Source organism: Procambarus clarkii, chromosome 25 (assembly GCF_040958095.1).
Source record: "Procambarus clarkii isolate CNS0578487 chromosome 25, FALCON_Pclarkii_2.0, whole genome shotgun sequence".
Taxonomy (NCBI): domain Eukaryota; kingdom Metazoa; phylum Arthropoda; class Malacostraca; order Decapoda; family Cambaridae; genus Procambarus; species Procambarus clarkii.
This window is the reverse complement of record NC_091174.1, coordinates 43,470,005-43,486,672: the sequence shown is the minus strand read 5'-3', so window position 1 is coordinate 43,486,672 and position 16,668 is coordinate 43,470,005. Positions and strand designations below refer to the sequence as shown.

At 39.0% G+C, this 16,668-nt stretch overlaps 1 long non-coding RNA gene across 2 annotated transcripts; it reads right to left on the bottom strand.

The window, feature by feature from the left end:
* Positions 1-1,989: 1,989 nt before the first annotated feature.
* Positions 1,990-11,894, bottom strand: LOC138368414 (uncharacterized). Of its 2 annotated transcripts, none has more exons than XR_011229594.1 (3): positions 11,793-11,894; positions 6,321-6,437; positions 1,990-2,297 (listed from the first exon to the last, which is right to left on the bottom strand). It is a non-coding gene; the product is annotated as an uncharacterized lncRNA (long non-coding RNA). The 2 variants fall into 2 exon arrangements; XR_011229595.1 differs by lacking the exon at positions 11,793-11,894 and adding an exon at positions 11,489-11,770.
* Positions 11,895-16,668: the final 4,774 nt, after the last annotated feature.

The following is a 16,668-nucleotide window of genomic DNA, read 5'->3' as shown; positions in this document are numbered from 1 at the left end:
CCAGAGCAAGATATAGCTGAAGAACCACACCAGGTGTCTTGTTACTAACACTTCGATTAATAAATCCCAGTGTCCTATTTGCCTTATTACGAGCATTCATGCATTGGTCCTTTTGTTTTAAATTCTTACTAATCATAACTCCCAGATCCCTTTCACAATCCGACTTCGCAATCTCAACACCATCTAGCTCGTATCTTGTAACTATCATCATTACCTAGTCTCAAAACTTTACATTTATCAGCATTAAACTGCACCTGTCAATCTTTTGACCATTTCAAAACCCTATTTAGATCAACTTGAAGTGATAGTGAGTCTTCTTCCGTGTTAATTTCCCTACCTATTTTTGTATCATCTGCAAATTTGCCAATGCTGCTACTCAACATAAGAACACAAGAACACAAGAACAAAGGCAACTGCAGAAGGCCCACCGGCCCATACGAGGCAGCTCCTACCTTCAACCACCCAATTAATTTGCCAGTTCCTTTACGACTTGGGACTTAAATCCATTTACACTTTGGGCTTCTGAGTCTTTTAGTTTGTCAATGCTCTTCCTGATTGTGTCGCGTGTAATTGGTATTTCTCTTAATTCATTCTCCTTACCTCCAACAAACATTTGTGTTGGTGATGGGATGTCATTCAAGCTTTCTAGTGTGAACACTGATGTTAGGTATTCATTGAGAGTGTTTGCCGCCCTTTTATGATACAACTTAAAATTGTTAGTCTCATCTTTTATGGGTCCTACGGAGTCAGTTCTTTGTTTGGGTTTTACTTCGTATATACTTGCCCGAAACGCTATGCGTATTAGTGGCTTTAGGTATTGTATTTTAAATTTTAAAATTTTGCCCCGAGGTGCGAGTTTATTGGGAGTACTTAGCTGTATCATTAGCAAGGTAATTAACTATAGTTTGCTGTCCTCCGTCCTTTAACAAATCCATTGACCCCTCCCCTAACCTTCCTATTTTGTGCAATAGTCGGTTTAGGATGATCCTTTCAAGCTTCTTCCAAGTGCATTACATGAGACTGATAGGTCTATAATTGCCAGGGTCATTGGGTTTCGGTATTGGGACCATTATTGCATGTTTCCATTGTGTGGGCAACACTCCACATAGGAATGACTTGTTAAACAGGTGGAGTAGTGGATTGCCAGACACTTCACACAGTGCATTGAGTATGTCGTAGGTGACGCCATCTTCACCAGGTGCTGTACTTTTACCCTTTTCATAGCCCCCTTTACTTCCTTGGTTGTAATTGGTTCCCCATACTCGTCATCACTAGATTGTGCTCTTGTTATCCTAATCCTTCTGTCATTATGTCGGAGGAGCTGTTCCCTGCTTACTTCTGCAGGGAGGGAGGAGGATGATGCTGCATCACTCCACTTGTGAATTAGTTCTTCAGCCTTACCCTGGGGGTCGTTGTGAGCCGCAGGCCGGGCTCTGCTCCCCTTAGCTACCTTAATTTTTGCCCACACTTGTCTTACAGACGTTTCTCTTCCAATAGAGCTAGTGAACTCTAGTCATTGTCTTTCCCTTTGTAACTCATCTGCAATGTATGTACCTTTACCTGACTAAAAAATCTAATCTAAATCTATATCTAATCTATATGCTTAGATATATGCAATTGAGAGAGTAATAGAGCGAAACCTTTAAAATACTGAACAATTTGGAGGATATTGATTCATACAATTTCTTCAAAAGGTCAGATGTAACACGAACAAGGAGCAAAGGTTTCAAGCTCAACAAGCCACAGTGTAGGAGTGACAACAAATGCTTTTTAACCCATACGATTATGATCATGGCAATAAGGTTTCTAAAACAGTAGGCATTCTTCCAAAGCCAGACACTGTACTATGTTCCTCGCCCTAACCTAGTCACTCAGTATTATTCACTCATTTATCCATGTCTTGTCTATTTATGTCTTAAAGGTTACAAGACGTACATTAGTCAATACAATTGGTGCTTAAAATGTAAAGGATCTCTTGTGAAACACGGGTATTAATAAAAAAATTTATTATGTAAAATAAATAAAAAAGGCCCAAGGGCCATGAAGTAACAAGAATGCAAGGCCAGCACAAGCTGGCGTAAGTAGAGAAGACGGAAGATTCTTCATATTAAAAGACCCTGCTTCTCCAAGATGGCAGTCACACCCTGCTTGCCCTGGACAATCACCATATGGAGAAGGACTGTTTACTGTGAAGGGAAGTCCACAAATGCAATGCCAGCATGAGTCAGTCTTGAAGGGTAAACGATGATGGCACCCTCACAGTAACACAAAAGCCGAGCAAGCCCAGTGAGGAAGACCTGTTGATGGGAAGGAGGAGAATCATTAGTCACAACAAAATCCACATAGAAACAAAGGAGAGAAAAAAAATAAAGTGGATGTCTTCTTTTTGTATAGACATAATAAATATTGCCATTTGGCTATGTATTTATATGATATATAATAGAATACAGCATAAAACAAAATAAGAGGGGTGGTAGGAGAAGAAAAGATTAGTGTTCAGTGAGAATCCACAAGGTCTTCTCTGAATACTCTTTATTTTCTTCAAGGCTGTGGGTCCCTACAATTGCACCAGAGGTGGTACACACCCCTATTATTATTTAAACAGGTGAGTACACACACGGTGTTAGCAAACTTAGCCTCCAAAGACACACACACACATGGTATCAGCAAATGTAGCCTCCAAACACACACACACACATGGTATCAGCAAGCTTAGCCTCCAAACACACACACACATGGTATCAGCAAGCTTAGCCTCCAAATACACACACACACATGGTATCAGCAAGCTTAGCCTCTAAACACACACACACACACACACATGGTATCAGCAAGCTTAACCTCCAAACACACACACACACACATGGTATCAGCAAGCTTAGCCTCCAAACACACACACACACACATGGTATCAGCAAACTTAGCCTCCAAACACACACACACACATGGTATCAGCAAGCTTAGCCTCCAAACACACACACACACATGGTATCAGCAAGCTTAGCCTCCAAATACACACATGGTATCATCAAGCTTAGCCTCTAAACACACACACACACACACAAACGGTATCAGCAAGCTTAGCCTCCAAACACACACACACACATACATGGTATCAGCAAGCTTAGCCTTCAAACACACACACACAGAAAATGGGGACATTGAAACAGTTGATAAACTTGATTTCAAGAGAGAGAGGTCACTATGGGGAACTTCAAATTTTTTGTAATAAGTAATTAGGCAGACTTGTTGCTAGACAGGGAAGTAAATTAAATGTATGCCAAATTTTGCAAAATATACAATGAAGGCACACAAACATTCATACCAAAACAGAGATGCAGGGCCAGAAAACAGGATTGGTTCAACAGAAATTGAGAGAGGGCCACAAACCAAAAGACACAAAAATGGAATGAAAGACATTGAAAAACTACAAGCAGATGTCAACAAAGTTTTCGATTGGGCAGCAGAAAATAACATGATGTTTAACAGTGATAAATTTCAGGTATGGCAAAAATGAGGATCTGAAACATAATACAGGGTACAAAACACAATCGAATCTTCCCATAGTAGAAAAACAGCATGTCAAGGATTTGGGAATAATGATGTCCGACGATCTAATGTTTAGGGAGCATAACCAAGCAAATATTGCGTCGGCCAGAAAAATGATCGGATGGATTATGAGAACTTTCAAATCCAGGGATCCCATCACAATGGTTGTACTCTTTAAGTCACTTATGTTGTCCCGTCTCGAGTACTGCTCAGTATTCACTTTCCCCTTCAGAGCACGGTTGCACGGTTGTTCCTGCCGGAACAACCGTGGACATCTTCAGGAGAAAACTGGACTGTTTTCTAAGAGAAGTTCCGAATCAGCCGGGATGTTGTGGGTATGTGGCCCTGCGGGCCGCTCCAAGCAACAGCCTGGTGGACCAAACTCTCACAAGTCGAGCCTGGCCTCGGGCCGGGCTTGGGAGTAGAAGAGCAGAACCCCATCAAACAGGTATCAAAATAGAAAGAAGCCAAACCCCCAATCATACCAGCGATACAAAGATGCGAGAAACAACTATACAGCAGTAAGGGAAGAGGCAGAAAGAAATTTTTATAAAGGGATAATGGATAAATGTAAAACAGAACTGGGCCTATTCTACAAATTCATAAACAACAAATTGCAGGTAAAGGATAATATCCAGAGGTTGAAAATAGGAAACAGATTCACAGAAAATGATAATGCAATGTGTGAAACATTAAACCAAAAGTTCCAAAGTGTGTTTATACAAAATGAAATCTTAAGAGAACCAGATACAATAAGAATTTCTGAGAACAACATAGAGCGTATAGAGGTGTCTAGAGATGAAGTGGAAAATATGCTAAAGGAGCTAAGTAAGAACAAAGCAGTTGGTCCAGATGGAGTTTCACCATGGGTTCTGAGAGAATGTGCATCTGAGCTCAGCCTTCCACTTCACCTGATCTTTCAGGCATCCCTGTGTATAGGAGTCATAGCAAACATGTGGAAAAAGGCTAACATAGTTCCAATCTACAAAAGTGGCAACAGGGAAGACCCCACCCCTCTCAGTTATAGACCTGAATCATTGACAAGTGTAACAGTGAAAGGATTGAAAACAAAAAAAAAAATAATAAAAACTAAATGGGTAGAACACCTGGAGAGAAAATATATAATATCACACAGACAGTATTGTTTTCGATCTGGAAGATCCTGTGTATCGAATTTACTCAGTTTCTATGATTGAGCCACAGAGATTTTAAAGGAAAAAGGTAGTTGGGTTGACTGCATCTATCTAGACATAAAAAAGGCTTTCGACAGAGTTCCACATGAGAGGTTGTTCTGGAAACTAGAAAATTTTGGATGGGTGACAGGTAAGCTTCTAACATGGATGAAAAATTTTCTGACTGATAGAAAAATGAGGGCAGTAATCAGAGGCAATCGGACTGGAGAAGTGTCACAAGTGGAGTACCACAGTACATGCACCAGAAATGTTCATTGTCTACATAAATGATCTACCAGTAGGAATACAGAATTATATAAACATGTTTGCTGATGATGCTAAGATAATGGGATGGATAAGAAATTTAGATGATTGTCATGCCCTTCAAGAAGACCTGGACAAAATAAGTATATGGAGCACCACTTGGCAAATGAAATTTAATGTGAATAAATGCCATGTTATGGAATGTGGAATAGAACATAGATCCCACACAACCTACAAATTATGTGAGAAATCTTTATATAATTCTGATAAAAGAAAGAGGTCTAGGGTTGATTCTAGATAGAAAACTATCACTTGAGGCCCACATAAAGAACGTTGTGTGAGGAGCCTATGCCACGCTTTCTAACTTCAGAATTTTGTTTAAATACATGGATGGCGAAATACTAAAGAAATTGTTCACGAGTTTTGTTCGGCCAAGGCTAGAATATGCAGCGGTTGTTTGGTGCCCATATCTTAAGAAGCACATCAACAAACTGGAAAAGGTGCAAAGACATGCTACTAAGTGGCTCCCAGAACTAAAGGGCAAGAGCTATGTGGAGAGGTCAGAGGCATTAAATATGCCAAAACTAGAAGACAACAAAAAGAGGTGATAAAATCACTATGTACAAAATAGTAACAGGAATTGATAAAATCGATAGGGAAGATTTCCCGAGACCTGGAACTTCAAGAACAAAAGGTCATAGATTTAAACTAACTAAACAAAGATGCCAAAGAAATATAAAAAAATTTCCTTTCGCATACAGAGTGGTACACGGTTGGAACAAGTTAAGTGAGAAGGTGGTGGCGGCCAAGACCGTCAGTAGTTTCAAAGCATTATGTGACAAAGAGTGCTGGGTAGACGGGACACCACGAGCGTAGCTCTAATCCTGTAACTACACTTAGGTAACTACATTTGGTGTCAGCAAGCTTACCGTCGAAACACACACAAACAGCCTGCCTATTATTCAAGGCCTTCTCTGAGTACTCTCTATTTTCTTCTCTGAGGCTATGGGTCCCTAATCTTGCACCAGAGGTGGTACAACTTTTAAGTTTTTAACTACTGCACTGAGCACCTGATTTTGCAAAGACTTCTTAGTGCAATTGTTCTGGTATTTTTTTGTTTATAAATATTCAGGTATAGTTAATGTCAAAATGTTTCAAAACTCAACAATTTATATTTCAAAACAAAAAAAGTAATGAAAACATTACAAAACATTAAAATATAGCCTAATTAATTAATTAATAAAGTAGCACAACTCTCAGAATGTCTAAAGGTGCTTTGAGCAATGAAGTAGTTAATTTTATATATATAATATTATATATATAATATATATTTACCTGTGACTACTGCTTAGCAAAAATTTGATCTCTGTGAAAATTGGTCTCGTCATTGCTAGGAGATATTTTAAGACCATGATTTGCTGTGGATGGCACTGTAGTCTTCAAGTCATCAATCTAAAAATAGAGGTAATCTTTTAAAATGTAAATTTTGTATAAAAAAAATGCAAAAATAAATTGCAAGAATAATATGAAGTTATTATACAATTTTTGTTTAATTATTTAAATATTTGTGAGACATTATTAAGAAATGTATGAAGTACAGATTCTCTAAGACCTGATATGTATCTGCTTATGTTCCACCACATTACATTCAGGGCTGAAGAGAAAACACAGCCAGTAAGGTAATGATCACTTAGGATGGACTGGGATGCTACATGTAGGTGGGGGCTAAGCTGCGTGAGGCTAGGATGCCCAGCCTGCCTTGTCTAGGCTGGGCTGGGCTAGGCAACACTAGGAAGGAGTCAACAAATCTCTGGAGTGCCTTACTTTTCCTGATATCCTTAAAAAAGCAAGAATGATGCCATTTTATAAAGGAGGCGAGACAGCAGAAATAAACAATTAGAGAAAAATATCAAATCTACTTATACTTTCAAAAATATTTGATTTTTTTTTTACAAACATCTCTTCCTACTTTGTAAAATTCAACATGAATACAAACACACACACACATCCCTAGGAAGCAGCCCATAGCAGCTGTCTAACTCCCAGGTACTTATTTACTGTTAGGTGAACCAGATATAGAGAATAACCACAAAATCTTGTAAAGCCACTAGTACACGCAGCATTTCAGGCAGGATATATAATATTAATATTATATATATATATATATATATATATATATAACTGAAAACTCACACCCCAGAAGTGACTCGAACCCATATGCTATGCCCAAGATTACCATCCGAGTGCCAGCGGGGAAGTGGGTCAAATAGCCTCGGCTATCACTTCCTTATGTCTGGTCGTGATGGTCAAGCGGATTAAGGCGTCCCTGTACATACCAGTTGCGTTGCTCCTGGCAGTATTGGGTTCGAGTCACTTCTGGGGTGTGAGTTTTCAGTTGCATATTGTCCTGGGGACCATTCAGGCTTGTTCGCATTTGTGTTCCTCACGTGTTGCCCCAAAAATGAGGTGATTTGATAAAATGCTATGCCCAAGATTACCATCCGAGTGCCAGCGGGAAGTGGGTCAAATAGCCTCAGCTATCACTTCCTTATGTCTGGTCGTGATGGTCAAGCGGATTAAGGCGTCCCTGTACATACCAGTTGCGTTGCTCCTGGCAGTATGGGTTCGAGTCACTTCTGGGGTGTGAGTTTTCAGTTGCATATTGTCCTGGGGACCATTCAGGCTTGTTCGCATATATATATATATATATATATGTATATATATATATATATATATATATATATATATATATATATATATATATATATATATATATATATATATGAATACATACATACGGGACAAAGAGCCAGAGCTCAACCACCGCAAGCACAACTAGGCGAGTACACACACACACATTATATATATATATATATATATATATATATATATATATATATATATATATATATATATATATATATATATATATATATATATATATATATATATATATATATATATATATATATATATATATGTCGTACCTAGTAGCCAGAACGCACTTCTCAGCCTACTATACATGGCCCGATTTGCCTAATAAGCCAAGTTTTCCTGAATTAATATATTTTTTCTAATTTTTTTCTTATGAAATGATAAAGCTACTCATTTCATTATGTATGAGGTCAATTTTTTTTTATTGGAGTTAAAATTAACGTAGATATATGACCGAACCTAACCAACCCTACCTAACCTAACCTAACCTATCTTTATAGGCTAGGTTAGGTTAGGTAGCCGAAAAAGTTAGGTTAGGTTAGGTTAGGTAGGTTAGGTAGTCGAAAAACAATTATTTCATGAAAACTTGGCTCATTAGGCAAATTGGGCCTTGCATAGTAGGCTGAGAAGTGCGTTCTGGCTACTAGGTACGACATATATATATATATATATATATATATATATATATATATATATATATATATATATATATATATATATATATATATATATATGTATATATATATATATTATATATATATATGAGTGTCAGACGATGGAGGAATGATTTTTTTTTAATTTAATTTATATAAAAAATTATTCCTTCTGAAGATGTATTAATATATGAAAGTACTTAAGGAAATTCCTGTTTCAATTCTTCCTCCGTGGTCTGACACTGTCACTTTTTTCATCAAGTGTTAATTTTTGTGATTTACACACACGTGGCATGTTTACACACACATTATTTATATTATTTATATATATATATATATATATATATATATATATATATATATATATATATATGAATGAAAACTCACACCCCAGAAGTGACTCGAACCCATACTCCCAGAAGCAACGCAACTGGTAACTACAGGGCGCCTTAATCCGCTTGACCATCACGGCCGTCAAAAGGAAGTGATAGCCGAGGCTATTTGAGCCACTTCCCCGACGGCAACTCGGATGGTAATCTTGGGCATAGCATTTCACCAAATCACCTCATTCTTTGGGGCACACGTGAGGAACACAAATGCGAACAAGCCTGAATGGTCCCCAGGACTATATGCGAATGAAAACTCACACCCCAGAAGTGACTCGAACCCATACTCCCAGAAGCAACGCAACTGGTAACTACAGGGCGCCTTAATCCGCTTGACCATCACGGCCGTCAAAAGGAAGTGATAGCCGAGGCTATTTGAGCCACTTCCCCGACGGCAACTCGGATGGTAATCTTGGGCATAGCATTTCACCAAATCACCTCATTCTTTGGGGCACACGTGAGGAACACAAATGCGAACAAGCCTGAATGGTCCCCAGGACTATATGCGAATGAAAACTCACACCCCAGAAGTGACTCAAATCTCACACCCCCGAGTTGCCGTCGGGGAAGTGGCTCAAATAGCCTCGGCTATCACTTCCTTTTGACGGCCGTGATGGTCAAGCGGATTAAGGCGCCCTGTAGTTACCAGTTGCGTTGCTTCTGGGAGTATGGGTTCGAGTCACTTCTGGGGTGTGAGTTTTCATTCGCATATAGTCCTGGGGACCATTCAGGCTTGTTCGCATTTGTGTTCCTCACGTGTGCCCCAAAGAATGAGGTGATTTGGTGAAATGCTATGCCCAAGATTACCATCCGAGTTGCCGTCGGGGAAGTGGCTCAAATAGCCTCGGCTATCACTTCCTTTTGACGGCCGTGATGGTCAAGCGGATTAAGGCGCCCTGTAGTTACCAGTTGCGTTGCTTCTGGGAGTATGGGTTCGAGTCACTTCTGGGGTGTGAGTTTTCATTCGCATATAGTCCTGGGGACCATTCAGGCTTGTTCGCATTTGTGTTCCTCACGTGTGCCCCAAAGAATGAGGTGATTTGGTGAAATGCTATGCCCAAGATTACCATCCGAGTTGCCGTCGGGGAAGTGGCTCAAATAGCCTCGGCTATCACTTCCTTTTGACGGCCGTGATGGTCAAGCGGATTAAGGCGCCCTGTAGTTACCAGTTGCGTTGCTTCTGGGAGTATGGGTTCGAGTCACTTCTGGGGTGTGAGTTTTCATTCGCATATAGTCCTGGGGACCATTCAGGCTTGTTCGCATTTGTGTTCCTCACGTGTGCCCCAAAGAATGAGGTGATTTGGTGAAATGCTATGCCCAAGATTACCATCCGAGTTGCCGTCGGGGAAGTGGCTCAAATAGCCTCGGCTATCACTTCCTTTTGACGGCCGTGATGGTCAAGCGGATTAAGGCGCCCTGTAGTTACCAGTTGCGTTGCTTCTGGGAGTATGGGTTCGAGTCACTTCTGGGGTGTGAGTTTTCATTCGCATATAGTCCTGGGGACCATTCAGGCTTGTTCGCATTTATGTTCCTCACGTGTGCCCCAAAGAATGAGGTGATTTGGTGAAATGCTATGCCCAAGATTACCATCCGAGTTGCCATCGGGGAAGTGGCTCAAATAGCCTCGGCTATCACTTCCTTTTGACGGCCGTGATGGTCAAGCGGATTAAGGCGCCCTGTAGTTACCAGTTGGGTTGCTTCTGGGAGTATGGGTTCGAGTCACTTCTGGGGTGTGAGTTTTCATTCGCATATAGTCCTGGGGACCATTCAGGCTTGTTCGCATATATATATATATATATATATATATATATATATATATATATATATATATATATATATATATATATATATATATATATATATATATATATATATATATGTCGTACCTAATAGCCAGAACGCACTTCTCTGCCTACTATGCAAGGCCCGATTTGCCTAATAAGCCAAGATTTCATGAATTAATTGTTTTTCGACTACCTAACCAAACGTAACCTAACTTTTTCAGCTACCTAACCTAACCTAACCTAAAAAGATTGGTTAGTTTAGGTTAGGTAGGGTTGGTTAGGTTTGGTCATATATCTACGTTAATTTTAACTCCAATAAAAAAATATTGACCTCATACATAATGAAATGGGTAGCTTTATCATCTCATAAGAAAAAAATTGAGAAAATATAATAATTCAGGAAAACTTGGCTTATTAGGCAAATCAGGCATTGCATAGTAGGCCGAGAAGTGCGTTCTGGCTACTAGGTACGACATATATATATATATATATATATATATATATATATATATATATATATATATATATATATATATATGGAACCCTCAACCCTATAAGTGGAGGGTTCCTACAAACTCAACCAGAGGTGGTACCCTCTATATATTAATAAAAAGGCAAGGCTATGCTAAATCTAGGCAGGGATTGGCTTGGCTAAGCTGGTCAGGGCTTGGCTAGGGTAGGAAGGACTGGTCATGTTTAAAAGCAAGGTAGGGTTAGGCTAGGCAAGACTAGGTAAGGGTATACTGGGATAGGCTTGGCTACGGTAGGCTAGGAAGAGGTAAACTAGGATAAGCAAGGCTGTGCAAGCACTATGCACAGCTAGAATGAACTATGCTAAGATGGTTTAAGCTGGGCTAGGTTAGGATAAGCTGAGTCATGCAGGGCCCCGATTGACCAGTGGAGTCTAATAGTCTAACCTTCTAGCTAGTTTGCTGACCTAAGTGTGTAAATGCCTAGCCCCTAACCTGAGATATATACAAGAGTTTTTACATTCTTGTACAGCCACTAGTACGAGTAGCGTTTCGGGCAGGTCCCTGGAATACGATCCCCGCCGCGAAGAATCGTTTTTTCATCCAAGTACACATTTTACTGTTGCGTTAAACAGAGGCTACAGTTAAGGAATTGCGCCCAGTAAATCCTCCCCGGCCAGGATACGAACCCATGACATAGCGCTCGCGGAACGCCAGGCGAGTGTCCTACCACTACACCACCTGCTGCAATATTATTATAAAAGAAATATTACTTATTATAATCGTAAATACTAAATACCTGTTGTGTTGATTTAGGGGCGACGACGATCGTGGGATCGGATGCGAGCCACAGGTGGCCTACACCATGCTTTCTAAGGCGTCCCTCTCATAACAAAAACAAATCCGTGCATTCATACACAAACAGAGATCCCGTGGTTATGCGAATACTTGCAATTCTTTTACTTAAAATAATAACAATTAGATTAATAATAATTAACATAAATTTTACTCAAGATTCATAAAAATCATTAATACTATTTTAAAAGAAGATTTATAAGACATCTAAAAACAGATATACAGACTTTGTGTGATATTTATTTCAACATTATATATTAATAGAATGTTGTAACTATTATTTTTAAATATTAGGTAGTTTCCAGCTACGTATATCGCATATAAACGTTGCAAAAAGATTTTAGACTGAATTAACACATTACACATTTATGGAGTAATTAACAACAAAACAATCTTTATTTTCATTGCAGAACATATATCAGAGCATACTAGTGACTCATACATTTAAAATAGTGTGATTTTTAAACAATTCGGTTGTAAACCCGCAGAACGGCCTACCCGCCAAAGACGTAACATAAGAAATGGTATATAATTCATTATTTTAAATTACGTATATAATCATTAATAATATTCGGCAGCTATCGAGGTTCTCCATAGGTAAATTCCTGTACTCTAACAAGATGCTACTTGCTGTTTAGCTGTTTAAATTCTTGGAAAATTGTAATGACCAGCGACATAAAATATAACAATGAAATAATAGCAGGTAACTGTAGGTGAACGAAAAATTAAATTCCAAATTGATTAGATGTTTTTCTAAATATAAAGATCGACCTGAAGGAATTTTATGAATTATGGACTAATTAAACAAAAAAATAGGTAATTTTACTTGAAGAACAGATACCAGAGAATAGTTAGTGAGTACATTTATATTGTATAATGGGAGAAAGCCCCTGGTAGCCGCGAATTAAAATAACCACCTACATTAATTGATAACTAGGAAATAATATCTGGAAACTTTATCTGAACGAAAACACAATACCAATTTGTTTAGATGTTTTTCTTAATATAAAGATCAACAGTAAGGAATCTTATTCATTATGGACAAATTAACAAAAAAAACGATAATTTTCATTGAGGACCATATATTAGAGCATACTTAGTCACTTATATATTAAAAGTATTGTGTATTTTGAACCATTGGGGTTGTAAACAAACAGAACGGCCTACCCGAAAAGTCGTTAGATAAAATGTTGCATATGTTTGCTAATTTATTATTTGATAAATGATTATTATTAATTTACGACAACTATAGAGGTTTCCCATTAGTTAAATTACTGTAGTCTGACTAAATGCTACTACAAAACATATATAAATCCTGGGAAAGTCACAATGACCAGCGACATTAAAGCATAGAGGGTTAAATAGTAACAGGCAACTGTCGGCGAACGAAAAAATCATTTCCAAATTTATTAGATGTTTTCCTAAATATAAAGATCGATAGGCTGGAATTTTCTGGATTATGGCCTAATTAAGGCAAAAATATATATATTTTTACTTGAAGAACAAATATCAGAGCATAGTCAGTGAGTTATAGAATAATAAGAGTGTGGTATTTCATTGTATAACAAGAGATAGTCCATGGAAGCGAAAATAGACGTAGTTTTACACAAAATAACGTCCAAAAACAGCCGTAGAGTCAAACGGCAAATGTTGACGTTCTTTTTAAGAGGACAGGTTGCGGAGGGAGGGTTATGGGGTTGCTAGGCTTTTGGGGTTTTTGAGGGGTCGTTTGCGGTTCACGTGGTGGTGGGTGCAGCGTGCGTTTCCGAGCGAGTTCCGTGGTTGGTTCACGGGTGGGTATGTGCATGGGGTTGCTTTTGGGTGAGTGGTCTTCTGTTTTCATCCTAGATCCCCGGCCCTCCGGTGGGCCTCCTCGGGGGAGTTGTACTGGGTGTGTGTGTGGTTGCTCCTGTGGTTGTGTGTTCGGTTTGGTGTGTGGGGTTGTGTGTGTGTGTGTGTGTGTGTGGGTTTGCTTCTATGTTGGCTCCTGCGTGGGCCGTTGCTTGTACCTTGAGTTGCATGCGGCTGTTTTGTTACTCATTTTGTTGGTTTGATTGCTGTTCTTCCTGGAAGTGTGTTTGTTTAGGGTACATGTATCTCTGTGTTTCATTGTTCGCCCCGGATTATTTCTTGGGGTTGTCATATAGTAGTGCCTGGGCCTTGGCCATGGTTTGTTTTTATGTTACTTATATGATTTGTGTGCGATGTGCTTATGCTTTGTGTTATTTCTGTACTTGTGTGCATTGTGTATTTATATGTGTGTGTCTGGTTTATTCTTTATATGTTAATTGTGTCTTTCCATGTCCGTATGCGTCCGTTTGTTGTGTCCGTTTCTATGTTTATTTGTCTTCGGACTTGTGTCCCTGGAGTTTCTGGGGTCTTATTATGTAATGTTCTCTTCTATGCCTGTTTATGATTATGTTTTTGTTGTTATGTTCTGTTCTTAGGTTCCTGTCATGTATATATTGTGCTATACTTTGTATATTTCTTTTATCAAAAAAAAAAAAAAAAAAAAAAAAAAAAAAAATTACCACAAGCTACCACAAACTACACAAACTTCAGAAAGCTTCCTGGCAATACGTTAGTAATGAATAAATATGATATATTTACTCATTATATTGCTGGTGCTGAATGTACAACACGAAAAAACATAATTTTAATCTGAAAAAGTATCTTTTTATAAAGAAATTAGACGAAAATAAACAGTTGGTGACGCCAAATCAAGTCGACGATCCAAGCTTCGGTTAGGTTAGGTTAGGTTTGGTTAAGTTAGGTTAGGTTAGGTTAGGTTAGGTTAGGATAGGTTAGGATAGGTTAGGTTAGGTTAGGTTAGGTTAGGTCAGCCTAACTTAATATATCATATTTATTCATTACTAACGTATTGTCAGGAAGCTTTCTGAAGTTTGTGTAGTTTGTGGTAGCTTGTGGTAATTAGACAGGACCCGAGTGGTTTGGAGGGCCTACAAGTACAAGTTGCTTCACTCCTTCTGAAGATGTATTAATATTCGAAAGTACTTAAGGAAATTCCTGTTTCAATTTTCCTCCGTGGTCTGACACTGTCATATATATATATATATATATATATATATATATATATATATATATATATATATATATATATATATATATATATATATATATATATATATAATTAAGTATATAATTATGTAATTAAGTATATAGTTATTAATATAATTTATAAATAAATTATTTATATATAAAATACAAATATACATTAAATAAGTATTCCTTATTTTAACCAATATTAAGAACTTCCTAACCGTTATTTATTTATATACAAGAAGATACAATAAGCTTATGAGAATACATGGTATTGATGTTTTAATATTGTTGTAAAGCCACTATCACGTATCCTGACTGACTACCAACCCAGATTACTGCTAACCGCATTCCTGGACCACCCGGTCCACACTCTGGAGTCTAACCGGTCCATACCCGGATCCACTTCGGTCCACACAATGGACGTTACCCGGTTCGTATATCACTAACATCCTATTACTCTCTCAGAATTTACTTAAGTCATCCCTAGATTCATCCGTCTCTCACATTTACACACACCAAAGAGGTTCGACTTACATGGTCAAAAGAGCTGACCCATACTCAGCTCATTCAGTGGGTGACTAGTGTGTGTGCTCAGGTCCCCCACTGAGGACGGAAGGCTTCAGTGGGGGACCTGGCCTCCCATCTGAGGACTTCCGTCCAACCTGATTGATTGATGAAGATTAAGCCACCCAAAAGGTGGCACGGGCATGAATAGCCCATAAGTGGTGGCCCTTTTGAGCCATTACCAGTATCAATAGATGATACTGGAGATCTGTGGAGGTGCGACTGCACCCTGCGTGGCTCCCGTCTCCGTCCAACAGTGAGGTTCTGGTTCTCTTTACTGTAGGCATGTCCCATCTAGGCTGCCTCTCAACCCCCGGCCGTGACCGTCTCATAACCCGACACCTGCAGACACGTCAGGCCTTAACTACCGCGAACAAGCAACACCTCGACGACCCTTGCCGAAAGGTTGTGACCTGACCCGGTCACCCGGCGTGATCTCACACCCCAAGGATCTGACCTCTGTTAATCCCTTTAGCTACCGCTGTCTCCATACAGCGTAAGTAGTGTACCGCATCAAATTGTTTGGTATGTGTGTGATACTGTTATGATAGACAGGTCACTTAGGGACTACGAGCACTTTGCCCCAAGAGTGTAACATTTATATGCTGTCTTTTTCCTATATTAACCTGCAGTGTAAAATGTGATTCTTGTACTAGCCTAAACTACTCTATCCCTTCGAGATGTATTTTATAGTCTCAATAAACGTACTTGAACTTCCACACGGCGAGATCGACAAACAACGTGTGGTGTTTGTGTGTTGCTGAGGAAGTATTGGTTGTAGGGTTGATATAAAGCCATTGCTTGGTTACTGACTTTAATACTTATAAATGATTACATGACTAGCAGCTCGATGTTTACCTTCCTCTGCTGGCGTCTGAGCCGCAGCACATACAAACGGATGGTACCGTTTTCTATGAACATGACACGACGGGTCATCACATGCAGGCGATGAGTCACAATAACGTGGCTAAAGTATGTTGACCAGACCACACACTAGAAGGTGAAGGGACGACGACGTTTCGGTCCGTCCTGGACCATTCTCAAGTCGATTGTGTCTTGAGTAAGAGTGATTGTCATCACTCTTACTCACATGCTGGAAATATTTAATAAATTCTCTAGCTTGATATAGTAATAGTACACTATTGTACAATAATACAATAGTGTTCCGGTAGTATAGTGGGGTTCGTTCTCGA